Source organism: Tachypleus tridentatus, chromosome 8 (assembly GCF_004210375.1).
Source record: "Tachypleus tridentatus isolate NWPU-2018 chromosome 8, ASM421037v1, whole genome shotgun sequence".
Lineage (NCBI taxonomy): Eukaryota > Metazoa > Arthropoda > Merostomata > Xiphosura > Limulidae > Tachypleus > Tachypleus tridentatus.
In genome coordinates this window covers 6,474,773-6,496,516 of record NC_134832.1, presented here as the reverse complement: position 1 = coordinate 6,496,516, position 21,744 = coordinate 6,474,773, and the positions used below count along the sequence as shown (strand labels likewise).

At 32.8% G+C, this 21,744-nt stretch overlaps 1 protein-coding gene across 3 annotated transcripts in view; it reads right to left on the bottom strand.

Annotated features, from left to right (window-relative positions):
* LOC143258461 (uncharacterized) overlaps positions 1-21,744 on the bottom strand; it is a 79,461-nt gene that overhangs the window by 37,162 nt on the left and 20,555 nt on the right. The window contains exon 1 of one of the 3 annotated variants that reach the window (XM_076517471.1): positions 17,435-17,532. The exons of the other annotated variants lie outside the window; for them this stretch is intronic. The gene's annotated coding sequence lies outside the window, so the exon portion shown is untranslated. Of the gene's footprint in view, positions 1-17,434; positions 17,533-21,744 lie in introns of those variants that run through there. 3 annotated transcript variants of the gene reach the window in all.

The following is a 21,744-nucleotide window of genomic DNA, read 5'->3' as shown; positions in this document are numbered from 1 at the left end:
CCACTGTGAGAATTGAAATCCAGTTGTTAGCGTTATTATAAGTCCTCAGACTTGCTTCTGAACTACCAAGGATGATGGACAATCCATGAATTGTCTCATATTTGCGATATTACCTTTATACATAACTCAGATTACGAGCTACCGACTGCTATATTATTGGTTTTATTTGTTTGTTTTTTTTTTAATTTCGCGCAAAGCAACACGAGGACTATCTGCGCTAGCCGTCCCTGATATAGCAGTGTAAGACTAGAAGGAAGGCAACTAGTCATCATAACCCACCGCTGACTCTTGGGATACTCTTTTACCTACAAATAGTAGGATTGACCATCACATTATAACGCTGAAAGAACGAGCATGTTTGATGTGACGAGGATTCGAATCCACGACCCTCAGACTACGAGTCGAGTGCCTTAACCACTTGGCCATGCCGGGCCTAGTTTTTAGCCACACCTGTACATCGATCTGTTTCAAAATAATAATTTATACTAAGGTCTCAGTCGTATTTTCCCTGTTGCATGAGTCCATGAGCACAAGCGTCACGTTTACACCAATCACGTAAGAAAAGTACTATTTATGGTCACGAATAAAGGATTATTCTAAGACTCTTTGTAATTTCTTTATGTTGCCTACAATCAAAAGAGAATATACAACCTTTATAAATACAGTTTGACATTTGATTACTTTTCAAAGTTTAGTTGTTCATGAATATTCTTCATATATATTTATTTATCAGGTATCCATTAAAGTAACGGAAGGAATTAGGTTTCCCATGCTTATTTCCTTTTAATTAAACACTGATCGATCATTTGTTAAAATATCATATTAGGATATTGAATAAAGCGTATTTTTTGTTTAAACCTAGGTTTACTAGCTATTTGTCTTAAGCAAAACCCACAGAGATTCAAACTAACACCAAGATATGTGTACATTTTCTTTTGTTATTACTTTACAGTTCTTAAGTACTTCATAATCTTGTAACGCAGATTACTCTTAGGTCCTTGTTCTTTGAAATTATAACTTAACATTAGTTTGAGAAGGAAATTTAATCTTCAATCGTAATAAAATTGATTGTAGGTATGTTTTGTGTAATTTGTGTATTCATTGGCAAAACAACGTAGTAAATTAATAAAGATCTCTTTTCTCTTCACACGCGTAAGAAAAATCCGGGCTTTCTCACTCATCAATGGTATGGCTTAGCGTTGATCAAAACTGGACTGCCTCAGTTTCCATGGGTAGTCTCAGAGGCGATGGAAACTGTTTGTTTGTTTTTGAAATTCGCACAAAGCTACTCGAGGGCTATCTGTCCCTAATTTAGCAGTGTAAGACTAGAGGAAAGGCAGCTAGTCATCACCACCCACCGCCAACTCTTGGGCTACTCTTTTACCAACGAATAATGGGATTGACCGTAACATTATAATGCCCCCACGGCTGAAAGGGCGAGCATGTTTGGCGCGACGGGGATGCGAACCCGCGACCCTCAAATTACGAGTCGCACGCCTTAACACGCTTGGCCATGCCGGGCCAACGATGGAAACTGAACTACCTCGGTCACCACGGGTGTGTCTCAGCATTAATAAAAAGTGGACTCCCTCAATCACCATACGTTTGCCTCACAGTTGATGAAAAGTGGACTACCTTAGTCACCATATGTTTGTCCCACGATTGACGAAAACTAGACTGCTCTAGTCATCACATGTTTGTTTCACCGTTTCAGAAAAGTGAACTACCTTATTCACCATATGTTTATGAAAATAGTTATATTTTATTTGAGAGAAACATTTCATCAAAATCAGTCAAAAACGCTTTTAAAAATATTTTAGCGAGTATCGAAACTTCACATTTATGTCAATACTGAAAGCTTCTGTTTGTTTTAATATAACAAGTATTTCACAACTAAACGTTCTTCTCTTGTTTTAGCACAAAATCTGGATCAGAAGTGTTTTACTATCACATGTAACTCATCAGTGAACTTTGTATTCTTACCTTAGATTCAAATATGAAGCTTTATTGAACTTATTTCTTATTTTAATATTCCACGTAGTTCATCACCAAATGTTTTTTGTTGTTTTAGCGTCAAAACCTGGCTTATGAAGTATTTTTATGTTGTTTTAATATTACATATAGCTCAATAGTGAACTCTTTTTGTTTTAATATTATATATAGCTTAAGAGTGAACTCTTTTTGTTTTAATATTACATATAGCTCAAGAGTGAACTCTTTTTGTTTTAATATTACATATAACTCAAGAGTGAACTCTTTTTGGTTTTAATATTACATATAGCTCAAGAGTGAACTCTTTTTGTTTTAATACTACATCACTAAATGTTTCTTATTTTAATAATTTAGAACGATAAATCGTTTGAGTTTTAGTACTGCATGAGTTATAAATTAAGAGACTTATTAATTCTATCAATAAATAATTTAAACTACACGTGCAACAAGTGAAAACATAATAATTTGGTTTTATAAGAGTATCAAAGAAGATAAATTAAACTATCAACGCCTAATGCTATCAGAAATATTTGATATAATTTGTGTACGAAACCTAACATCTGCAGGTCCCATTCAAACACAAAATGTTTATTTCAAATACTTACAGCAGTGAGAAGACGTGTTAAAAGTAATGTTTCTTATATTTAAACTAATATTCATAAATACCAATGTTAGGCTTAAAAAATAAAATATTTTCTATATTTACTATTTATGATACTCTATCCTTTTTCGTCCAATAATAACGATCGTTTTATTTTTCGTAGCATCTGCAAACCAGACTTTTTCCATTTATTAATGTTGTCTTCAAACCTGTTTTAATAATAATGAAGTAATCATTCACATTCCTTACAAATAAGGTGTAGTTCTTTGTTCCTTTGTAAATTAAATTCTTAAATTTTTTACACAGCTCTCAAAAATTCTTGTTCGCTGAAAAATACTGCAAGTTTTAACTTTTATTTAGGTTTATGATTGTATTATTTGATTATATACTTCATGAAACTATTATTCCGTCAATGTGTTAAATCTCTATATTCAATAATTAAACACAGCTTAAGTTTTACCATTTACACCTTATGTTCTGTTTATATTTCTGGCTGTCCCAGAAATCTTTAAACTATGCATTCAATAACTAAAAACCTAATAATATTGTTTTATAATTTCAAAGAAAAGAAATAAAACAATTAATGTTTATTATAAATATGCGAAATCCCGTATAAAGTTAAATTTTTATGGTATGATTTTCCAGTACACAATTCACGAACGTGATCTAGTAGTTAAAACGCCGGGCTAAAGATCGAGAAGTCCAAGATTCGAGACGTCACGCATTTTAAGTCGTGGGCAAATTATAAAAGAGTAACAGTGAATTACGATCTTTGAGTTAAAATACTCAGATAAATCTCGTATGACGAGTGTGCTGTTGGCTCCCCACCCTTCCTTTAGTCACTAAATAAAACGTAGAAGTGATTGTGCCTGAACATTAGGAACTCTAACCTTACCACAACTCTAACCACAATACCTCTAAGGTGCTCTTTAAGTTTAAAATTTCAGTTTCAAACACACAAAGGTGAATATATCACTTAAAAACAACTGTTTCTTTCTGTCGGGTTAGAGATAAAGAAATGTTAACAGAACTCATATATTACTCCAATGAATGGCATTGCACTGTTACATACATTTTCCATTTTTAAACAAAAATAAAATTTCCATATCACAACCTTCTTAAATTACTATACCTGTCATCGGACCTTTATCAGAAAATGTAATCTTACAATATTCAGTTGAAAGTTTGTTTGTTTGTTTTTGAATTTCGCACAAAGCTACTCGAGGGCTGTCTGTGCTAGCCGTCCCTAATTTAGCAGGGATGGCAGCTAGTCATCACCACCCACCGCCAACTCTTGAGCTACTCTTTTATCAACAAATAGTGGGATTGACCGTAACATTATAACGCCCCCACGGCTGAAAGGGCAAGCATATCTGGCGCGACGGGGATGCAAACCCGCGACCTTCAGCTTACGAGTATCACGCCTTAACACGCTTGACCATGCCGGGCATCAGTTGAGAGAGGTGACGAAATCAATGCTGCATAAGAACGCGTATAACTATAATTTTTTTTATATGAACAATAAATTAGTTAAATTTGATTTATGTTACTTTAAACCTGTCTTTGATTAAATATGCATATCCTTTTTTTTAAAGTCATTCCCATTTTCGATATACCAAATTAAAGGAAAACTGCGTTATCAACAGCATACAACAACCAAATAATACATTTCATAACGTTTTTACAAACTCATGTTATTTATAATCGACAATATAAATTAGTCATTGAATATCAATATTCTTCATTTATTTAAAATGCATTGAACCAGAGTATATATGTTTAAAATAGATACGTACCGAGACGTAATACCACTTTATAAGAATGACGTTTCATGCCCCGTTGGGCTCTTGGAACTCATTCATTATCGACCTGATGGCCACGATTGGACTAATTTAAAACAGCAATTCCCCTTATAACAGACACTCTACTGTACGTGAACGTCAGCTCTCAGAACCACGTTTCAGCAGACCAAAAACATAAAAGCACATTGGTGGAATCTTTTTGTTCTAACTTCAATTGCTTCAGGTATTTTTTCTCAAGAAATAAGCTGTTTATTTTGAAATGTCGCTGAAATTTTATGACTTTTTTGTTTGTTTGTATGCCTTCGTCAAAATCAAACACTTGTTTCTTATCTCGCAAACAGCGTTAGGGTGTATTCTTCATTGCAATGACGTTTGAGACAAAAGGTTCTCTTTCATAACCTTACCCCTCACTTTTTGAATAAGGACATTGATTTTTGTTAGCTTGGGATTTGGTTTAGACCTGTTTTAGTATTTTTCTGTCTCCTTTCCCCTTCTCAGCTATACTGTTTTCTATTTTATAATACAATAACAATTTACAGCTATAGTGTTTCTCTTACACAAAACAACACTAATTTTACAGCTATAGTGTTTTATCTTACAAGAAACAACAACAATTTGAGCCTACAGTGTTTCTCTTACAGAAAACAACAACAATTTACAGCTATACTGTTTTCTCTTTCATAATACAACAACAATTTTACAGCTATAGTGTTTTATCTTACAAGAAACAACAACAATTTGAGCCTACAGTGTTTCTCTTACAGAAAACAAAATAGTTTAAAGCGATAGTGTTTCTTTTACAGAAAACAAGAATTTAAATCTATACTGTTTCACTTACAGAAAACAACACTAATTTTATAGCTATAGTGTTTCTCTTACAAAAAACAACGATAATTTTACACCTATAATGTTTTCTCTTACAGAAAATGAAACAGTTTATAGCTATAATGTTTCTCTTACAGAAAACAACAACAATTTAAAGTTGTAGTGTTTTTTCTTACAGAAAACAATTTAAAGCTACAGTGTTTCTCTTAAAAAAAACACAAAAATTTACAGATATAGTGTTTCTATTACAGAAAACAACAACAATTTACAGCTATGGTGTTTCTCTTACAGAAAACAACAACAATTTACAGTTTTAGTGTTTCTATGAACAAGTGGGCGATTATCTAGAATCACACAATAATTGTTTCCAATCATGAGAAAGTAACAACTGGAGTACAACAGATAGTGTTAGAAAAAATACATATAACTGTATGAATACAGCAAAGTGAACGAGCAAGTTGATCTCTTAAAATGGGAAGACCAAGTATTATTTTCTCTTACTAGCAATTTGCATTTAAAACACGGAAAAGTATCAACTTTCAAGTAAGAAATGGATCAAAAATTAAAAACATTAGAAAGGAAGTGTGTGTTAAATTTTAAGAGTTGTTTGTATAAAAAAGCTGCTATTTCTACCCAGTGTTGTCCGCTATCACCATCTATCCACTCTGTTGCTCTCATAATTGACCTACGGCTCGAAATGCAAAAAAATATTTTGTGGATTTGAACCCAGCCCGCCAAGACTGAAGTACAGAGCTCTACCACAAGGTGTCGCTCGGTGTATATTGCAAAGTAAATGACATCGACATTGACAGAAACGTAGGTGCCTCAACATTCTGTGCTTGAATTTTCTTCAGTAGTTTTCGAAAATAGCGGGTAACTTCACTTCATATTAGTAGGGTTTTAAGATGTATTATACGGCACATTGTTCCGTATTTTGTCTGTGATCTCGTTAAAATAAAAAATTCCATCTAAAAAGCTATATTTTGTAAGCGCCAATAACCCCAACATTCACTATTAGAACTAATACTCGCTCGCCTCAACTGGTATTACCATAGCCACCAAAGAAGTTATTATCTCCTACGCACTGTTTAATGACAGCGGAAAGAAACATTTTCTTAGCAGAAAGGAAGCTAGTATCTCTACCGAAGTTGCACTAAAAAATAATTGTGAGTAATTCACCAAGTATTTATGCAGAGAATCAATTATGACCCTTTTGACTATTGCTTGTTTTTTTTTAAAGACGTAGAATGGGTTATTTACGCTGTGCCAAATACAGGGATATAACCACAAATTTTGACATTATAAGCCAATAAACATTGATGAGCCACCAGGAAGACATATTCTTAAAAAAAGACAACTTGTCATTTGTATCTGTTTTACATTTTATAAGAGCCCGGCATAGGCAGGCGGTTAGGGCGTTTGACTTGTAATCTGAGAATAGTTGATTCGAATCCCAGTCACACCAAACATGCTTGCTCTTTCAGCTGTGAGGGCGTTATAATGATACGGCCAATCCCATTATTCGTTGATAAAAAGAGTAGCCCAAGAGTTGGCGGTAGGTAGTAATAACTAGCTGCCTTCTCTCTAGTTTCACACTGCTAAATTAAGACAATTAGAGCAGATAGACTTCGCGTAGCTTTGTGCGAAATTAAAAAAAAAACAAATAAGTTTATAGCCAGTAAACGGTTTACACGTTAATAATTGTATAAAACGGAAAATAACGACATAAAGGTGATACGACACCTATGGGTCAAATTTCTTGTTTATTTTAGTGTTAAAGTTTGTGATACAATTCTAAAGTTCTATGTTATTCGTCTGGGTTTCAGCTTGTTTCTTTTTGCACGCTTTCTTCCTGGTGAAGCGTGTCCATTCTGTGTATAATTTCGTGTGACCATTTCTTTCCTCTCATATGATCGAATCATATTCTAAGAAGAAGTAACGAAACTATTCTGTGCTGTGGATGTGGTCAGTCCTTTCTGATTTCACCCCGATATAACCTAGTTTTCCAAGACAAAATGCCATTTTAATATCCAACCTTAGAAAGGTAAAACGTCTAAAGTGGTAATGTATGTTAAAACGTTTCGTTTCCACGCGTAATGCAAATTCATAATACATGTTATCTTGCTTTACTTTTCACACTCACTTTCATGTGGAGTTACAGTGTAGCGAGCTATGTTTCGGGTTAAGTCTGCAATATGGCAATGCTACTGAAAAGTGACAGTCGTTTCCAGGTCAGAATAACTATATAGGCAACGGATAGACCTTACTGGTTGTGTTTTATCTTGTCACCAGTTCTACATTTGGAGCTTCTATGTAAATCTCCTCTAACTGTTTAATCCGGTATAGTTTATAGTACGATACATTTAAACATTGAGTTTTACTTGAGGGAAAAAGGCAATCTATTGATTAAGTTTGCTTTGGCTTAACAGCAGCATAGATATTATGTCGTTACATAGTCCAGTTTAATCCAGATAATCGTGATAAAATATTTTATACTATATATTCATTAACTCTCAAGTATCGATATTACCCCCCTCTGCAGCATTGTTATTACATATAATATATAGTTAACCCCTCATTCTGAAATTTAACTGTCACTGTAGTAAGGTAAAACAACTAATATAATCAATATAAGTTTGTTTTCTTATATAAACTTGTAAATGACGCTACAAATGTACTATTTAGGTTTCATATTCAACGTTGAAATAGAAAATTACAAAATCGTGTTTGTCTCGTTTATTTACATACACACACACACAGATTAATTACACATATACATGAAGTGTGCAATGAGTTATCACGAACATTTTTGCTTCTTCGTTTCTAAGACACGTAGATCCTCGAATAATAATAAAAAATAATTAAATTAAAAAAATCAACGTTGGTATTGTTATATATATATATATATTCTCCATTGTAAAACAATTAGAAACGACCACAGTGTATAGAGCGAATTACCGAGTGAAGCCTTAGTAATAGAAAATTCTTAAATAGACGTTGAAAATTCCTTCTACAGTTAAAACTAAGACGAGATAAGGTTCCTTAACACACCAGTAAAGTGCAAAACTTGCCGACTTTAATTGAAAAACTGTCAAGCTGAAACTATGGCAACTTAAATCACCAAACGATCAAGTCTAGTGGTTTCATCAAAGAAACCGTGGCAATAAGACAATGGAATTAATAACCTTCCTTCGTTACAAGAGACAAATGCTGATAAAACTAATCCTTCATAAAGATGTTTCAAATAAACATCTGTCGAAGAAACACTTGTGCCATCTGATGGCATGCATATCAGAACCATTAAATGTTGGTAATATTCCTGCCATAATAAGAGAACATCAGTCCTATAGCCGTATACGTATATAATAATACTCAGAGTGTATATTCAATGAACGACCATGTTGTTTTAGCAATTAGTAGTTTTCTTGCGAGAAACATCGGTTGCTTGAAAAGAATTACAGGAATCATAAAAATGTAAAGAATTTTCCGATTTCTAGCAGATATATTTTCGAACAATAAAAGAAACCCAACGAAGAGGTTATTTAAAGTATTTCTCTATTTTGGATAAGTTCTGAAAAAAAAAAAACCCTGAAGAAAAACTCGTGTTATTCAATTTATTCCAGACATTTGTTTCGATTTTTATTTTTGTTGGCTCTAACGAAATGAAAAGTATTTTTTAAGAAATACTGTCGCTAGATCTGAATAGAATAAAAAATCTCGTGTTTATGTTCCTTGAAGTGATGGGAAAGAATAATAGTCCTAGGAAGTTCATTGACAAAAAAAGAGGAAAGAAATGGCTTTTATGGAAAGGTACTATTGTCTGTGTATTATTGTAACGTCGATTTTGTACGTCTTGGTTCTTAAGTGGTACTTTGAGTATGATATAATTAGTTTCTTCATGATTTTTCCTGTTTAGTTCACCAACTACCACGATGTTCATGAAGGTGAATGTTTATACTGGACGTCCAGTACACATATTCATCAGAACACTACCAGTTAATCTTGATCAGAACTATTTAACGTTCTTAAGCGTATGTGATATTTAGGCGTATTTGGAAACATGTTGAAGTACAGTCTGCGTTACTTATGCTTGCACCATTTATGCTTAGAACATGAAAGTCCGTGTTTCGTGCAGCATATTTCAGAGATAAAAAATTTCTGAACGTTAGAAAAAGTACACGAAGTAAAAGAACAAATCACTTTAGTTAATTAATGGCCTTCTTTCTTACTATAGACTTTCTCGTTATTACACGGGAAAATTATTCATACTTATTTCACAGATGTTATGTTGAAAATAGGACTAATGAAGTTTATACGCAACAATATGTACTAATTTAATAAAAAAATATTAAAGTAAGCTTCGAATAAAATTTTGGTATATTTTTGTTTTATTACAGTATTACATACTATATTCTTAACAAAACTTCAGTTGTGTATCCTTTATTTAAGAGAAACTTACCTAATTATATCAAAATTTCAAGAAATTCAAAATACATTTCGTAAATTATAGGTTTTTATGTGGTATGTTGTGGTATGAAAGGAATTATCTTATATACCAAACTTTTAAAATGGAAGCTACTTTAGTTTGGTCGTTTTCTATTTTGTTATTTATTATGGACCTCCAACAAACATTTCAGTATGTTCCACTTTAAATACTAACATTCAACTTGTATAAGGAATGAAAGAAATGAAACGTTCCATTTGATAATAATGTAAATGGATAATTATAAATAAAGAATAACTTTTGAAATGTGTAGAAAATAAACATACATACTTTAATCTTTAATAATTTTAGAATTAATTTTAAATTCCAAATCCTCAAAACATTCACGATATAAGACAATTAATCCAATACAGAACTGATACGTACAGCAAAACACTTACGCGCTGATAGAAATGTGAGGTACACTTAGTGTTTTCTTTTAGTTGTCTGTATCACATATTCTATTTATAGAGACGATAGTCACTTAACCAACTCAGAAAAAAAAAGCTCGATGGAGACTGAATAACCTTTGGCCAGGTTCGAAGATTTTCCACAGTTGTTTTAAATTAATATTAACTTTCAACCAGAGCGAGCTATCTATGTGGAGAAAAGTTAAAAGTCAACCTGGTAATAAGTAAGACTGGTTAAATGTACCTTTCTTGTCCTTTTACTTATAATGATTAGAATGCATTGTTAGATCATTTGGGTGGACTCGCTGTTCTACGTACTCGGCCGTAAAATGTTTCAGTGCTACCATATTATGTTTCTGAATAGAGACAAACATTCTTGTTGAGAAGGCAGAACATTCAGTAAACAAGGGAGTGAATACTATAATGCATTGTTAAAACTAATCTGAACTACAGCAGCTTCACAACTTTAGTATGTGTTAACGTTATTGATAATGTACTATTAAAATATTTTTCAACTTCAACAACTGTTAAAATTTGTAATAATATTGTCGAAAAGATAGCAGTACTAATAAACAGTATCTTTATTTTTATATTACCTTGATTAGACTAAAATACACCCAATAAAATCAATATAATTTATAAAGCAAAATTAATTAAATGCTTTTTCAGTTTAGATTAGCTGAGAAGACAAGTAAACAATTTGTTAAAAACAAGTTTTATATAAGTATAATGAATACATTATAATTAAAATCATGACTGGTCAATTTTTTTTGCTACTATTTTCTATTCCAGTTAAAAAGTAGAGGGGTCGCCCAGTTGTGTCTAGTTTAGCTTGAACACCTTAGCTCACTTATCTATTTATCTGTTTTGACTTTCGCGCAAAAGTTACAAGGACTACCTGCGCTAGCCGTCCTTAATTTAACAGTGTAAAGCAGTCAGTCATCACCACCAACCGCCAACTCTTAGGTTATTCTTTTACCTAGGAATAGTGGGATTAACCGTCGCATTATAACCCTTCTCGGCTGAAAGGAGAGCATGTTTAGTGTGATGGGGATTCGAACTCGCGACTCTCAGATTACGAGTCGAACACCTTAACCCACTTGGCCATGCCGGGTCATTTTTCTTATTCAGCTGTTTGTTTATTGTAAGTTGACTGTTTTTACATGTAAAGTATTGATGATATTTATAAGGGTGTACAATTAAAATTATTCAAGAAACTATTAGAAAATCAAATGAGAGCTAATACCCATGAATAAGACCTCTTCAGCGGGTTAGAAGTAAATTAAAGAACTTGAATCAGTAAAATTTGTGGTTCGATACCCGATGGTGTGTGGTGTAAATAAATCAAAATGATAAACTGCAATTTCAGTACTACTTAGAACACTAAAATAAAATATTTTTTCATTATGTAAAGAAATGATCAAAAAACATGTCGTTGGCCATAACTCAAGAATTTTAGTAGAAATATCACCGTTTTATTTTACATATAATGGTAAAAGAAAACAATGTTTACTTTCATCGTTATTCATTGCTGTGGAATAATTAATGAATATTTGTAAAATGGTTTATACTGGTACTATACAAACGGTTTTAAGCTATTTGTTAAATATGATATGTTTCGTATTATAATTTATCTCGGACAAGTCTCCAATTTATTATGTTAAGTATCACAATTTGAAATAGCTAAAACTGAGTTCAATTTTAATTTGGATTTGGAAGATAATTAAGTGTCGATATGTTTCAAATTTAAGATATTTATCAACAAGTTTGATACACACAATTTTCTTTCTTAACACAAATATATTTTAATATATACAGGTATTACTAATAGTTGTCTTAAATAATTAATTATATACAAAAATGTTACAAACTTACAAACATAACTGAATACTTTATCGATGGTTTACGATAAGCGAATTAATTATGTGTTGATACAGGCACACTCCACTTAACGCTAAGCTAGCTAGTTTCTTCACTGAGCACATGCGAGCTTCTCACCAACGAAGATATTGTAATATTCTCGTAGAAATACTAACGTCTGAGGTTAATTCACTAAAGTTAAAAATCTATAAAGATTCTTGGTCAGATATCTGTAAGTTTCCCGATTGATAAGCGTTAATCATAATTATAGCTTCCAAAGTCTACAGTTTACCAACTGTAGCAAACCAGCGACAATGGTATCTCTTGGCGCGTCGATTTATACTCTTTAAGGGGAGGTTCTAGAAATTTCAGTTGGTCTAAGCGGGAATTTCGCAATACACATTTAGCAGTATAAGGTATATGCATTTTAAAATATAAATTTTACTCACACAAATGTAGATATTTACAAAAATATATATATGAAAGTAAATTCGTTAGCTTTAAAAATGGAACAACATATCTTTAACTCAACTTTGTAACCTATCAATGTGCTATACCGTGGCTAGAGAAGGTCCGAGGTTTGAAACCTGATGCCTTTTAGTACGCTCCGCACTTTTATCAATGAAATATTGATATTTACATGCTATAATGAACCTGAATTACAACAGTTACATTCCTGTGAGTGCAGTGTGAGGAACTGGCTTATAACAACATGCAACTTAAGGTTTTTATTTGGATTTATACGTACACTTGCACATACCACTTGTATATCGTATGGTGTCTAGAATATGTTTTCTTTCGCCTTTTAACAGTTATCTTTTACCAATTCCATTTTATTCAGTAGTTGATAGCAGGAAACTGTTCATTGGAAAACTGGCGAATCGTTTGACAACAGCGTCAAGACAAGCTCACTTTGAAGAAGAAGACAGCATTGTGTATATTTTGTTACAAAATACACTGACTCTGTGTGTATTGTTACACAAAGTAAGGTCAGCTCTGATTTACAACTTACCCTCAACTTTACTGACAGTTTTTAATAACTCCTGATTAAAATAAGCTAAGAATATAGATTATAGCAAAAACGCAAAAATAAGCTATAACAAAAATAAACAAACTGACAAGAGGTATGTAATGATCAGGCCCTGTCTATATATGGATGGCTCTGATTTTAAATACCTTTTTAACATATCATCAAAGTTCTACAATACTACACAGTATTTATTTTCCTAATAATACCTATGTAATGACTTGTTTACCAGTTATGATAATGTCTGTAAATAACATAGTAAAAAGTTTGAATTTCTTGTTAACATTTCTTTGTTTCTTTTAATTACATGATAATTCAAAAATCAAAATAATGATGTCAACCAATTTTACTATAGTGACACAAGTTCATACGGAGTAGACACTTTTATAGTTGTTATTAATAATTAGCTATAATTTAAAAAATCATTATTCTGGTATAAACGATGCTATCATTAACCCTTCAAATTGGCTTCCTTACAGAAATGTACTGTTCTTTAAAAAACACAAGTACAGGGGAAAACAGGAATTATCAACCAATAATAGATAAACAATAAATATTGTATTTAGAACTTGGTCATAAATATAACCTTCGTATGTCTATTAAAATACTGAATAGCAAACAAAAACAAGTGAAGAAAAACTTTTCAAAAAAGGAAGTAAATGTAGTAATGGCTGATAAATGTAGTAATGGCTGATAAATGTAGTAATGGCTGATAAATAGGCACACAGTGAAGTAGAATGTTAACAAACAAAAAACAGGATAGATTAATTTCATTTGTGAGTTAGTAATTATATATGTTGTCATATGTCAGTTTTTGCCTGTGTCATTATATAGGAATGATGGAAATACCATCCCTGCAATTTTGTTTCTAATGTTTCTGAAAGATTGATATCAGCCATCCTTCCATTTACTTCCTTTTTTGAAATGTTTTCCTTCATTTGTTGAATAACCTTGATTCAGAAAGAAAACCCTAAACTGGTTATAAAAATATGTTTATAATTTTAAACATAATTGAGAAAAATGAACCTTGCCAGATTGAACTTTAGATTTGTATATATATAAGTATTTATTTAATGTCGGAGAGAACACAGTGCTGGTCTTTGATAGAGAAAGAGACAAAAAGACTGAATATATTTATCTTAAATATTGTTTTTAACTCATTCGTGTGAGACACTTGAAAGCCCAAAACCCCAAGAAATAGTTTGTTATGCTTATGATTAACGTCAATAATAGAGCATCTTTAAAGTTTGTTTCTTTGCACCGATCCCCCTCCTCTCTTAGTTCAGCGTAGGAACTAATTGAGGGCAATGAAGGAGTATGATCAATATAATAGTGTGAAGCATGAGGAGGACAAGGAGGACTGCAGTGGAGTGTTTGTTTGTTTTTGATAGCAATAATAAAGTGTTCTGCCATTAATTAAGCTACTTTCAGCTGTAAGGTCAGATGTTTTAAGGTTCGTGTTCCTATTCTACTTATACAACATTGTTCAACTGTGTTCAGATTTGATGAGTAACGGTATAATAAAGCTATCTTTCAGAGCATGTAATTATCTATATCTTTATCTATCTATATGATTACTGACACAGAACTGTATCTTAGTTTATGTACATTATCCAAATACCATTTGTATTTCGGTGTATACAGTTGTGATGTTAATAAAGACTTAAATTTTTACTTTTATTAAAACTATAAATGCGTGGTATACCATCACTAGCGACTTCTAGATTTTTCCTTCGCAAAACCTTTAATGAGTTATTTAATAATAAGGGTCGTAGACTAACCAATAGTTATAGTGACGAACATTCGATCTGAGGTTTAGTTGTTCGAACGCCGTTAGCGAAAAAAAAAAACAAACCTCGTCCCACTATTCGGTCTAACGAGAGTAATCCAATAGTTACCTATAGGTGTTGTTGACAGGAAGCTTTCCCTATAATCTATCACCTTCATATTAGGGGTGGGCAGCACAGATAGCCCTCTAGTAGTTTCGAGAGAAATTCAGCAAACAAACAAAAATTCTTGATTCAGAGGTTCTTAGTTTTCTTTTCTTGAACAAACCGTGGCCTGGTGTTAGCGCGCCAGACTGCGTATTGATAGGTTCGAGGTTAGAACCAACGTTACACTGATGAACACACTCCGCACTTGAGCTGTGAGTGCAATATAAAAATGTCAATAAATTATGTTATTGGGTAAAGAGCATTCGGATAGGTGGCAAGTGTTATTCACTTGTGAACAACTTCAAGTTAGAGACCTCTGTGTGAGACTTACGGTTGTGTCCTAACATCACGTAAGGTGTTATTCAGGTTGGATGCTCCAATTGTATCTGTCAGAAGAATTTAACTGCATAATTACCATCTCAGATAGTTGGTTAAGGAAGCACATTATGCTAATGTAATAAGGTAAGCAAGCAACGATTTCTAACAATAAGAAAGAATGTTATTGATGTTGAAACATACCAGATGTATCGACAGAACTCTGGTCTGAAGAAGACCTTGGTTACTTTGAGTTACTGAGTTAGATACGGTAATCTTTACTGTTTTAGTTTAAATTTGTTGTTGGTTTTTACGTTTCATTGAAAATTACAAATCTAAAGTTTTTCAAACAGATAGATAATCTGCAGATGGCAGAGTTTTCTTGTTTTGTAATCTATAATGGTTTTACAAGAGCTCAAAAAACTTCGTGTACCATGAGAAGGAAAAATTTCATTCAGTACTTATAAATTTATATCTGAACTTAAAGACTTCGAATAAACCTTAATTATACTTAAATTTGATTCCATAACTGTCCTTTAATGTAAGTCTTTACTAACGTTTAATCAAATAATAAAATTTATTAACGAAAAAGAAAACTACTCCTGAAAATAAAAATGAAATGTTATTATATGAAATGGTAGACGTTTGATGCAAACAAGAAAAGTATAAGATGACTGGAACGTTGTATTAAGATTCCATATGCCAGTACTGTAATATAAAATAATCAATATATATATATACTTATTTAAAAATCCATTTATTTCTGTGGTTATTTTGCACCTTAGCACTTGATTGTACCAGTCTTTTAAGTTAAACACTTTTGTATTTCGTATTTTTTACGATGTTCATACAAACTGGCCCCTGGCAGCCCAGTGGTAAGCTTATAGACTAATAACTCGATTTTTGCAGTGGCCACAATGAAGATAGATCATTGTGGAATTTTGCTCTTAAAAAAAACAAGTCATAGAACATGCTTTTTATATCCTAAAATTTAAATGCATACTTTTATGGAGAGAAGGAAAACTGACCCCGATTTATGAAGGTAATGACAGATTAGGCAAAATCTTTTTGTGATGTGGAACTGAAAATTTCAGTTCAGGATTTAAACTTTAAGTAAAAAAAATAGCATGTATGATTATTTTAATTATATCATTAGAAAACCGAATGCTATTGAGAATGAAAATCTTTAAATTCTTGATATGAAAACCATACGTTTTTTATGAACCTTCACTACTGTTATACTTTGTATTTTTGGTGTAATAACTGATTTCATCGTTTACATTATTTGTGTCTTAATTAACATAGAAGTTTAAAGTCTATAAAATTCGTTTTTTGAACACTTTTGTATCACGCCTGTCTAAAAACTATATCTAATTTTTTGTACAGAATTAGTCTGAAGTATAAACATTCTGAGAATATGAAACAACTGTTGATTGTCTTTTATTTTGTTTTCATTGACAAAAGCAGTATTTTTCTTTAGCATTCAAAACACGTGATGTACTATGGGTCAAAATAGACGCTTTGTTTTCTGTGCTTTTGTATCAAAGTCTATGATAATTCTCTTTTGATGTTTTTAATTGAAAGTACTGTAGGTTAAACAGAATTAAATAAAGAAGACAGTTTGGTTTGAATTTCGCTTAAAATTACTCTGAGGGCTGACTACGCCACTCACCCTTAATGTATAAGAAACAGAATATAGGGAACGCAACTAGCCAGCACCACCCAGTGCTAATTCTTGGACTACTTTTTTTACAAACGAAAAGTTGAATTGACTGTCACATCAGGGCTGAAAGATCGAACGTATTTGGTGAGGGAAATTTAAATTTGCGACTTGCAACTCAAGCGCCATGACCATCAAACTATATTAGGCCTAAGGTAAACGGAGTAAGTAAAAATGCAACACGTTTAAGTATCGTCAGCTGACATGTCGTTTTACCTCTTTGCTCTTTGCGTTAAAGATCAAACTATTTTACAAAGTTAAAACAAAAAGAGTAAAACTCGCAATGTTTCGTTTTAAGACCTTGAACGTTTAAAAGGGAAAACGATTGAAAAGATTGAAGATAGGATATGTGGAATGTTCGTTGTTTTCATACATAAAAGATTGAAGATAGGATATGTGGAATGTTCGTTGTTTTCATACATATGACTTTAAATTACTTTATATTTAAATTAAAAGTCAACTTACTGTTCAAGAGACATTCCAGGAACTGTATCTCTGCCACCACAGAAGTCTGTAACCTTTCCAGTTGGAGTTGAGGGTCAGAACACAAACCATTTATCGAAAAAAATGCATGCAAGCAACGTCGTATGATGGAAATTCTAATTAGCTTTCAGCGATCCGCGTGCTTAGTTTATTTAGGGCAGTACGGATATGCTAGTTAAAGCTGCTCATATTTGGTGACGTTACTGGAGGAAACCATTTAGTGATAGCTTTAAACTTAATAGTAATTAATGTGATACTCTAGACAAATTCCTAAGAACTTCTTCGAGCTCCAAGAGAAAGGATTGAGGTAATGTTTATCACTTGGCACCTTCCTTGTGTAACTTTTTACATTATTTGACTTACAAGAGGTTTTAAAATAGAATGACAACTTTTTGTTAGAGTGAGTATTACAGCTTCTACAAGTTGTCCTTAACTATTGTTTCGTTATAAGACAACGTAATTAAAGTTTACTTTCAGATTTATAATACACATGGATAATTTATGAAAGGCTCCGAAATTTATCTGCATCTAATCCTACTTATACATAACTTGTTCTATATAATCTTACTTAAACATGACTTGCTATATGTAATTCTATCTATATATAACTTGCTATATGTAATCCAACTAACATAACTTGCTCTCTCTAATCTTACTTATACATGGCTTGCTGTATGTAATCCAACGTATATATGACTTGCTCTATGTAATCTAACTTATATATGATTTGCTCCATGTAATCCTACATATACATGATTTGCTCTATGTAATCTTACTTATATCAAATATAAAATTTGAATATGTACTTAAAAATTAAATGCTATATTTCAATACGTTAAAAAACTCACCAACTCTAACATATAAAACATAGAAGCCATAGATACTCCAGAACTTAGCCGTACAAACAAATACCTAGATAACTTACACTGAACATTTTATTAAGAAAGCAACAAAGAAGTTCCGGTATGCAAGCATGACCAATTAACTTTGTTTGAATGAAATAGTGGGCGGTATAAACTTGTCAATCGATCCTCAGCCCGAAACGTTAACCGCTAGGCTACACTCGATTTCATTCTGTTGCTCAATGGTTGCGGTATTACTTCTCTTGCACATTTTAAGTATGTATAACGGAAGTATGAATTATGAAAACTGGACGATTTGGAATCTCTGAATTGAAACGAATATAAAATTATACACAGCATTTAATGGTATTCGACTTAAATCAATAGAGAAAAGATTTATTCTGCACAACCATTTATTAAGGCTGTTTTGATAAAGTGGTTGAAGTCTAAACTTACTTTGTATCTTACCTCATAAACATTTACCATTATAGTTTTTGATAATTTTAAAATAAAACCACCTGTAAACAATTCGCTTTTAATTATTATACTAGAACTGAAATCTTCAACCTAAAGAGCTTGGGCTAAGGGGCTAAGTGAGAGACTCTTAAGAAAGAAGTTTTATTTTTAATAAAGTCTCTAAAAGCACAAGCTTCTCGAGAAAGATGGGGATGTTGGGTCAAACTCGGCCCAATGGTTAACGATCTAGATATTGTATTGTTTATTGTCGAGTTTTGAGTGCAAAACTGCACAATAGCGTATCTGCACACTTTCCACTGAGGGGAATCTAACTCCGGATTTTTGCGTTGTAAATCAACAAGTGAGAAGGGTTAATGTTTTGGACAGTGGGACTGAGGTTCTAGAGTTCGTATTTCGTTATGGTCCTAAAAAAATCGCATCTGACACTTTCAAACTGTAGTGAATCGTGGTGATAATCGAGTCTAACCAGAGTAGCGTAAAAGTTGACGATGGATAGTATTACTGTCTGCCTACATCTTGCTTCAAAATTTAGGATTGCCAACACAGAAAGCCCTAGAGTAACTCTGTGCTAAACCCAACGAATAAAGAAGAACGTCTCAGAAAACCGAAATATCGTAAGGAATGAATCCTAGAATCGGGAAACATCTCACATATCACACCTGCAAGAAAGCGATCGAAGAAACGGGGTTATTATACGATCAAACTATGATTCCTTGCTATTACATCTGAAATATCTACAATACGTGCTTACCGGTCCCTTGCTATGCCCAGTGTTTAGCACGGCAATTGGCATGATATGAGAATAACTTACCAACAGCCGAGAGATTTGATCGAAAAAAACAATTCTTGAACAACCCGTTGTGATCGACAGATTCACCGAGAACTATTCTATGGGGATTTTACTGTTCTCTGATGTTTCTGTCATTTGTTGTTTTAAGATGCAAAGTGAAGAGTAGAAAAATAGCATCAAGATATAAGATTTCAGTTTTTGAAAGCTTTCATTGGGCATAAACGAAAGGTTGAAATAAATAAAAAAATTATATAGATAACAAACAAAATCGAGTCTATCATGTATTTAAAACCAGTCGTGTTGTAGCTCATTTCGTTGAGGTGATGTTCATTCAAACAAATCAAAATATTTTGTGAAATTCAAAGTAATGATATATACATGTGTTTTGAATAATTTTAGTGACATGATTTGCGTATGACCCTTAAGAAAAACATATTTGAGTTCAGTGACCTTTCTATGTCAATTGTATTATTATTTATGATTTCAAACAATAAACTTTTGGGAAAACGAAAACAAAACGTATTTTAACATTTAAGAAACAGTCTCCTGCATATATTATAGAAAGCCTAAAATCCATTAAAATAAGCAAGTTTTATTCGTATGTAAGATTTTTGGAGAGCTGTAAACGTCTAATGTCCATTTAAACAAGTGAGTTTTCATTCGTGTGTGGGATATTCAGAGATCTATAAAGATCTCAAGTCCATCAAAACAAGTAAGTTTAATTCGCATGTAAGATATATGGAGACCTGTAAACAGCTAAAGTCTATTAAAGTTGAATGTACTTCCGTTTCTGAAGTTCATGTGTTATGTTAGGTTGCAGCCTAGATATGTATAATCCTTTTTGAGATTCTTGGCATTGGCGCGTTTTACTTATGTCACGACAGAACAAACTGTAACGTTAAGCGTCCCTTATGTGACCTCATTTTAGTGTTTACTGACAGACAGACAGACAATACACTACAGTATAATGGCGCAAATGGTTAAAACAGGTAGCTCCTCCAGGAAGTCTTTGGCCCCCTTTCGGAGAACTAAATATGTTTCAATCAAGTGTAATATATTCAGTGCTCATCATTGTATTTCGAGTCAATTAAATCACCAGTTATTGAGGAGACTCAGTTAAGCATCAATAAAACTAAAATTGTAGAGAGTTCAAGTAGGAGTAATTGGTGTTTTCATTGTGAATGACACCTTATGTGTTAAAAACTCCAAAATTCAAATATACTCAACTCCAATTTAGAACTGTTGACAAGAGGAGAGGCAACCAGTCAACAGCACATCGCGCTCACACAGATGTTTTAGTTATTACTTTTAAAATGTTTTCACAGCTAAAAGTGTAGAGAGTATTCAGCGATATATCGCGGACTCGAACCTTTGACACACACTTACGCTAAACAGTAAGCCACCCTCTTCTTCACTGTTAGGCCATCGTATGCCTAAGTACTAACTCTAAATATACGTTTAGTTGTTTTTTTTTTGTTTTTGGAATTTCGCACAAAGCTACTCGAGGGCTATCTGTGCTAGCCGTCCCTAATTTAGTAGTGTAAGACTAGAGGGAAGGCAGCTAGTCATCACCACCCACCGCCAACTCTTGAGCTACTCTTTTACAACGAATAGTGGGATTGACAGTAACATTATAACGCCCCCACGGCTGGGAGGACGAGCATGTTTGGCGCGACTCGGGCGCGAACGCGCGACCTTCAGATTACGAAGCGCACGCCTTAACGCGCTAGGCCATGCCAGGCCAATACGTTTAGTAAAATTCAGCGAAATTTTCTATTGGATCTAAGGCGGAATGTCTTTCCAACTCACAGGGAGAAATACCAACAACCACATCAGTAGTTTCCATGTGTTTTTTTTAGAGTATTTCTTATAAGATTTTATGTAAACATTCACAATAATTTTAATTATTATCTTATTTTCTTTACACGCTTTCTTTATTTTTCGGTTTTTTTTTTCCTAATGGCTTTAGGAATCGTTTGAAAGTTAATTTCAATTAATAGAAAAAGTGGAAAGCAAATAGTCTCTCTTCTGAGTGACACACATACAAACACAAAAACAATTTTAAAGCCGAAGCATCGTTAACAAGCGCTCAAGGAACAGGGTTTCGAAACTAGCTTCTGTAATTTCACCGTTGCCGCTGCTAGGGCTAAGCGGCACTTCCTAACTATACATAAGAACTGTGA